Below are 7,769 nucleotides of genomic sequence, written 5' to 3' on the forward strand. Positions count from 1 at the left end.
AAGGGGATAACTACCATTACATATATGAAATAAAACATAATAATGAATAGAAGCCAATGGTGATAATTCCTCCAACATGGTCATCAATACCATTAGATGGCCATATGGGAGGGTAATTTTGACTTTGTCAATAAGGTCTGGGAGTGTAATGATGACCCAATAGTCCAATCATGAGGTCATCACTTCATTCATGGCCAAGAAATTCTTCCGTGTCTATTGGTGAAAGAAAATTTTCACCAAATTAGACATCATAAAGAGAGGTGGCACAATGTCATTTTGTTGGATTTTTAGAAGATTTTTCCTTAAAAGCATAAATTGCAAACCAGAGCTTGGATCAAGTCCTCTTACGAGAACCTTGTATGGTGCCTGATCTACACATGGAATCCACTCAATGTGAAAACCTATTGTAAGAAGAGAGAACAAGTGATGAATTTCATGCATGGATCAGCACATGAGAACCTGATCTGGACTCCTCCTCTCCTCCATTTATATGAGTTTCGGAAGAACTAGATTTAGACTTTATCATCCAGATATATGAGAACTTGTATACACCACCAGCTTGGCACGTGATTTGATTAATATGAAAATGTTGTTTCTATTCATCAACCATTTCCTAAAATTCAGGCTTATACCAAAACCATAACATCTACTTTCTCCTTGTGAAGAGCTTCCATTCACTATACATCGTAAATGAACTTTTCCAACCTTTCATCACTCATTGGTTTTGAAAAAAAAAGTGAGGTCTGTAAAACTATAGAGGTTGTGATCAAATGTTGATACTTTCTATTGATGATTAGTTGGTCTATATACAAAAGAATAGATGAAATCTCTCATTGGTCAAAGATAATCAACTATACTAGAATAGAAAGATGGCTTATTGTCTTCCTAAATTATAGAGAGATAAGATGCCATTGTCTGACACATTCGATACTCCTCCTCAAGCTGGGGAGTGAATGTTATAGACCAACTTGCCAATTAAGGGCTGAAATTCTGCTTTGCCCAATGTTTGGTCATGATATCTATGAGTTGAAGCCTGATCGGGACGTATGCCGTTTGGAGTCTACCGGATCAGAGTTTGTCCCGAATGATGTGGAAATCTATCTCGATGTGCTTCGTTCTCTCGTGAAAAACAGGATTAGAAGCAATGTGAAGGGCTGCTTGATTGTCACAGTAGAGAGTAACAAGGTGAGGTGGTATTTGAAGATCTTTAAGCAAAGCCTGCAACCAAGTAACTTCACAAGAGGCAGATGCCATGACACGATATTTTGCTTCGGTGGAAGACCTAGATACTGTGTAGTCTTTTTGGTTTTTCAAGAGGTTGGGTTGTCACCAATAAATGTACAATAGCCAATGATAGATCGGCAAGTGGTGGAACACGACTCCCAATCAGTATCATAGTATGCTTGGAGTTGTAAGGCACTCGTAGATGATAACAGGATGCTAGTTCCTAGAGTAGATTTTATGTATCGAACAACTCGCAGTGTAGCTTGCCAATGTGGGTCACAAGGAGTACTCATATATTGGCTCAAGATGTTCACTGCAAATGTGATGTAGGGCCTTGTGATGATAAGATATAAGAGCCAGTCAACTAATTTGCGATAGGCAATGGGGTTTGAGAGTAGTGCCCCATATCAGGGTCGAGCTTGGCATCTGTTTCCATTGGAAAATCAATAGGATGTCCACCCAATAAACCAACACCTGCTTTAGCCCGAGCCACTTCAATGTTGAGGAAGTATTTTAAGGGTCCCAAATCATTAATTTGAAATTGGGAGTATAGATATCGCTTCAAGATGTTGATTGTAGTCAGGTTATCACCGGTGATGATGACATCGTCAACATAAATGAGGACTGCTGTGAATGAGGACGGGTGACAGGATGTAAATAAGAAATAATCAGATTTTGATTGGGAAAAGCCAGCAGCAATAAGAGCAATTGAGAGTTTTGAAAACCAATTTCTGGAGGCTTGTTTCAAACTATATAAAGACTTATGGAGGCGACAGACTTTATGCTCCCCTTGTTTAGAAAAATCGGGTCAAATTTGCATGTATACCTCTTCGTCTAAGTCTCCATGTAAAAAAGCATTGTTTACATCCATTTGGTGTAAGGACCAACCACAGATGGAAGCAATTGAAGGCATTGAATGGTGACAAGCTTAGAACCTGGTGCAAAGGTTTCATTATAGTTGGTACCCTCTTTTTGAGTGAACCTTGGTGACGAGAAGTGCTTTGAACCGTTCAATTGAGCTATCTGATTTCTTTTTGATTTTATAAACCCATTTGCAGCCAATGAAAATTTTTTCAGGAGGTAAAGTTGTAATAGACCATATGTTATTGAGCTCTAATGCTTTGATCTAGGCAGCCATGGCATCTTTCCATTTGGTTTCCTTGTTAGCCATGGTGAAGGTAGTGGGCTCCTGATCATGTGTTAGAATAGATAAAAAAAACACGATAGGCAGAACTAAAGCAAGGATAAGATAAACTATGGGTGAGGGGAGATGGCGAACTTGAGAAAACAGTCATGCCCGTTGGTTTAGAAGAAGGTTGGGGCACATGATTGCAACAGTAATCACATAATTTCAGTGATGACTGGCAAGTTTGGGTGGATAGGCATGGCTGTGGAGGGGGTGCAGCGAAAGTGGGTATTGGTTCAGTATCAGGATTGGGAATTTGTAGTTCAGTTTGAGGGTTGGTGGTGGTGGGTCGATGGTGGGTGATGAAATGGAGGGTGTAGGCATTTCGGCAGTATGTTCTGGTATTGAGATGGGTATTACCAATTGGGAGTGTTTCGGCATTGAGTTGGGGGAATCGGCATATGGAAATACAGTTTCATAGAATACAACATCCCAACTATGTAGGTATTTTTTTATTTTTGAAATCATATAGATGGTAAGCCTTTTGCCCTTTTGGGTACCAAGAAAAATGCAGTGGATGGCTTGAGGACCAAACTTGTTATGATGAAGATGATCACAAGAAGTGTAACATAGAAATTCAAATACCCGGATGTGGTCATAGTCAGGTCGTTTTTGTAGAAATATCTCATAAGGGGTTCAGCCAGCAAGGATTGGGGTGGGTAATTTGTTTATTAGATAGGTTGCCATGAGTAGGCAATCACCCCAAAATTGAGGAGGCAAGTGGGCATGAAACTATAGAGCACGGGCCACATTAAGAAGATGGTTGTGTTTGTGTTCAACCACTCCATTTTGTTGGGGTGTGGCAACCATGTTGTGCTTATGAGAAACACCATGAGATTTGAAAAAATATTGCATAGGTCCTGAAAAAATTTCAAGCCATTATCAGTTCGTTGAACTTTAATTGTGCGGCTATATTGAGTGGCTATGTGTGCCTAAAAATTGCAAATGACAACATAGGTTTTACTTTTGAACTTCATGAGAAATGTCCAAGTACAAAGGGAATAATCGTCGACAATGGTTAAAAAATAACGGGCACCCGTTAAGGTAGGAGCGTATGGTCCCCAATGTCGCAATGTATTATTTCACAAGGAGCAATAGTTGTTATTGTATTTGTAGGAAAAGACAACCTATGTTGTTTGGCAACAGGACAGATTTGACAAGTGGATGATGGGATGTGGAAGAAAATGATAATGTATTCTTTAATGCCGATATGGTAGAAGAGGATGGGTGACCCAGCCTTCGGTGCCATAGCTCAAAAGTGGGTGGTGAAGTAGCCAAGGTTGTCGGTGTCAATTCTATCTGAAGGTAATAAAACCGCCACACTCATGGGCCCATCCAGTCTCCTTCCCCGTTGAGCGATCTTGAATGAGACAATGAGAAAAAAAAAAGTTACAAAAGCATTAAGGGTATTAGTAAGTTGGTGAATGGATAGTAAATTATGCTTAAAAGAGAGAACATATAGGACGTTGGAGAGTGTAATGGTGGTGTGAGTTGGATGGAACCAGCCTTGGTGATGGAAATGGTCCGACCATCGGGAATACCAATAGAAGTAGAGGAGGGAGTGCGGGTGTTATGATGTAAGTGAGAAAGATATGTAACATGATCAGTCGCCCCTGTATCAAAAATCCAAATGGAAGAGCCATGAGTGGAGGGTGACTAGCAAGATTCGTCCTTGGATTGTTGGAGGGATGCAAGAAGAAGGGGTTTGCAACACCATTGGTGAAGGAAGTAGTTGAGCTTGAGGAACTGGAAGACTGTGTAGAGGCGGTGGAAACCATAGTGGGAAGATGAAGGTGGGAGGAAAAAAAAATTTTTAAAAAATGATATGCTCTGATACCATGTAAAACTGCAGAGATTGTAATCAAATGTTGATACTTTCAATTGAGGATTAGTCGGTTTATGTACAAAAGAATAGATGAAATCTCTCCTTGGTCAAACCTAATCAGCTATACTAGAAAGGAAAGATGGCTTACTGTCTTCCTAAATTACAGAAATAGATATGGGAGAGATAAGGTACAATTTATGGGAATGAGTTGGAGAGATAAAATGCAATTGATGGGAGAGATAACGTACAATTATGGGAATGAGTTGGAAAGATAAGATGCAATTGTATGACAGGTCTGATAAGGTTAGTGTTTCTTTTTTCAATCACCCACACCACATCATCATCTCTATACTGACTAATGGTTTCCATAAGCTCTCTAGGCGTTGTCTCTTGTATATATGGCTTGTAATCTTTTGTCCTACATTTGGGTTTCAATTGTTTGTGGTTTGTGGTCTGTTGTCCTCCATCTGAGTTTTCATTATTTTCAATATTCTACCATTCTTTTACAGCCAAGCCACTGCATTCTATTTGCTTACCTCTCCCTATCTTGAGTCTAAGAGATTGCCCAAGAAGAAAATGGACGCAATAGCATGTTATTTCAAGGGAACCAAAACCTGCAATATTAAAAGCACTCAAAAAAAGAGTAAATGATAAACACTTCCTATCATTTTATTGCTTCCAACAGAGTCTGAATCCTCTCCCTCACACCCATCCCCATGGGGGAGAGGAGTTACTTTCCAACTATGCCTTACCTATCAACCACTCGCCATCGCCCCTTTTTCCTTCATATCAGAATCATTCTGGTGTGAGACTGAGATGGAATCCACCCAAGGAAAAACCCTAGAATGAAAATACTTCTTAAGAACCTGATCCACACTCATTTTTTTATTAAACAGAGAAATCAAAAACTGATGAGAGAGAAGAAATCAATGCCACTGTGAATGTATAAATCAAATAATGTGGCAATGCTGCCAATATAGACTATAATTGAATCATAACTCTTCCTCCATCTCCTCCTCTACAAAGTTACATTATCCCATCAAAATATGAGTAGTTGTGCTCCAATAAAAGATTAAGATTAATAGTTACATATTACTAAATCTCAAAGTGGAGGACGACTTGGAGTTGGAGTTGGAGTTGTTCTCATTTTCTTACTAGTTAGGTTCCTTTGTTTGTCAGTAGTCTCAATCTGAATCTGAAGCAGTCGACGTTTTATCCTTTTAATATATTCTTTCTTCTCTTCTTCGCTATTTCCCAAAAGAGTATCAGGGTTGATGCCATGTTCTTCACAAACTATCGCTACAAATGCAGTTGTAGCCTCCCGGAATCTTTTTACCTCTTCCTCCTCCTTATCCTTCGCCTCCTTCTTCTTGTTCTTCTTCCTCTTCTTCTTCTTCTCTGCTTTCCCACCACGATTGTCTTCCATCTTCAGAGATTATTTAACTGCAACACTAAACCAAACAATGGTTTCTTCAATTACCAATTAAAGTCAAAAGAATTCAGAGACTTCTGTATTTTCCAAAACAAATCTTTAAAAAATAGAAATTTTGAAACCGAAATGGAGATAGCGACTACCTGCTACAACTTGGAAAGGTAGGAGCTCTGTTGTGAAGGAACGGAGCGAACAAGGGCTGTCTGTGGGTGTTAAAACCCTAGATGGACAGGGTTCTTTGTAGAAATAGAGTCCGGGGTACGTGCAGCAGCTCAAAATCTCTTAGTCCCTCTCTCTCTCTATCTCTCTATCTCTCTAACAAGTCTTGATGTGATATGCATGTGGCGTCTATCCCTAATAAACCGGCAACAACTTTTTCTCATATGGACTCCTCACTCTCTTTCTCTCTTTACCTACGCTTTCTGTTTGATTGGACTAGGGATTTTGGATTTAGCTCTCCGGTATCAGATTGGTATCAGCATCAATACCAGCCATGGTTTCAAGTATCGGCTCTGTATCGGTTGTATTGGAGCGGTGTTGGCTGAGATCGATCCCGATCTTTGATCGATCTTATCTATACCATCTTAGAGATAAAATAGTAAAAAATTAATACTTTTAAAAGAAAGCAGAGAAAAAATCAACTGATACCATCGATCCGATCCAATCTTATGATTTTTCTGTTTTTTTTTTTATTATTTTAATTCTGATTCCAAATGGACCAGCCGACTAGGATACAATCCAACCGATCCAATACAGATACTTGAAACCGTGGATTGGACATTGATTGAGGGGAGACATCAGAGAGAAATTAATGAAGGTGAATATAAGCCGAACTCTGGTAGCATTGATCGGTCACGAAAAGATCGCATTTACATTAAACCAAACTTAATGAAATTGAGTCCTTTACATCAAAATCATTACATCCGAGCCTGAATTTGTTTAATAAATGTTTTGGTTTTAAAATTGAGACAATTTAGTTAACGGTTTAAATGGAATTGAACCAACTGTTAACAAATAATTTAAATAAATCACTAAACTGATTAATATATACGTAGTTAGTTTAAGTCATTCAATGTTAAGTTTACATACATTTTAATTAAAAAATATATATTTACATCGAACAATCCATCTTTCTTTACTTGCCACAAAATTCCAAATCCTCCTTATGCCAGGCCAAATAGAAGGGATTCATATGTTTTCTTCATTTCTCCATCACTTGTAATGAATCTAGCTCAGAAAAACCTACTAGTAGCTGAGACGCCATGCTTGATGTGCCCAGCCTACTTACAAAGAAAAGCTTTATTTATATCACATAGATGACGAATTCCTAGACCTCCCTCACCTTTGGGCTTACAGACCATATCCCATTTTACTGAAACAGACTTAGAGGAATCCTCATCTCCCGTCCATAAAAATTTTGCATCCATCTTCAGCTAAAGAAATTAGTGAAGCAGGCCACCAATAAACAAAAAAACTGTGGAACGGTACGCCCAAAACCACAGACCGATTCAATTGAGCTCTCCTTGGCAAAGTCAATGTTTTTCCTTTTCAGCCAGCCAATTTTCCTTTGATTATGTCCATTGTTGACATCAGATCCTGCTTTCCCTTGAAAATTTTCACACCTAGGTACTTCGTAGAAAAATTAGAAATAGGAACTCAAATGATGCTAGAAATAGCTTGTTTTCTGTCAGGAGTAATACTGCCCAAAACCAATTTCCTTTTCTCCATATTCATTTGTTGACCAGAGAATTCTTGATAACAAGTAAGAAAATCAATGAGCTGCCTGACATATCTGATTGAGGCGTTCATGAAAATGAATATATCATCAGCTAATAGCAAGGCTACACCTCTCAAAGCCTGCAGAGCTTTTAATTTTTTCCCCCAAGAGCTTTCTCAACCCTCTGCAAAAAAATTTCTCAGGTAGGATAAAAAGAATCAAAGACATAGGGTCACCTTGACCAATCAATACATGAAAAATCGGACCCTGTAGCAAGGTTTAAAGTATTGGTATCAGTTTTCGTATCGGTTGACAAAAATTAAGATACGTATCAAAGGGTATCGTATTGTATCGAAAATATGCTAAGATATGTTAAAGATCAAGA

General features: G+C 38.7%; 1 long non-coding RNA gene across 1 annotated transcript; it reads right to left on the bottom strand.

Annotated features, from left to right (window-relative positions):
• Positions 1-5,147: 5,147 nt before the first annotated feature.
• On the bottom strand, positions 5,148-5,959 carry LOC122070006. Its single transcript, XR_006137627.1, has 2 exons — positions 5,811-5,959; positions 5,148-5,686 (listed from the first exon to the last, which is right to left on the bottom strand). It is a non-coding gene; the product is annotated as an uncharacterized LOC122070006 (long non-coding RNA).
• Between the last annotated feature and the right edge of the window lie 1,810 nt (positions 5,960-7,769).

This window comes from Macadamia integrifolia, unplaced genomic scaffold, assembly GCF_013358625.1.
Source record: "Macadamia integrifolia cultivar HAES 741 unplaced genomic scaffold, SCU_Mint_v3 scaffold807, whole genome shotgun sequence".
Taxonomy (NCBI): domain Eukaryota; kingdom Viridiplantae; phylum Streptophyta; class Magnoliopsida; order Proteales; family Proteaceae; genus Macadamia; species Macadamia integrifolia.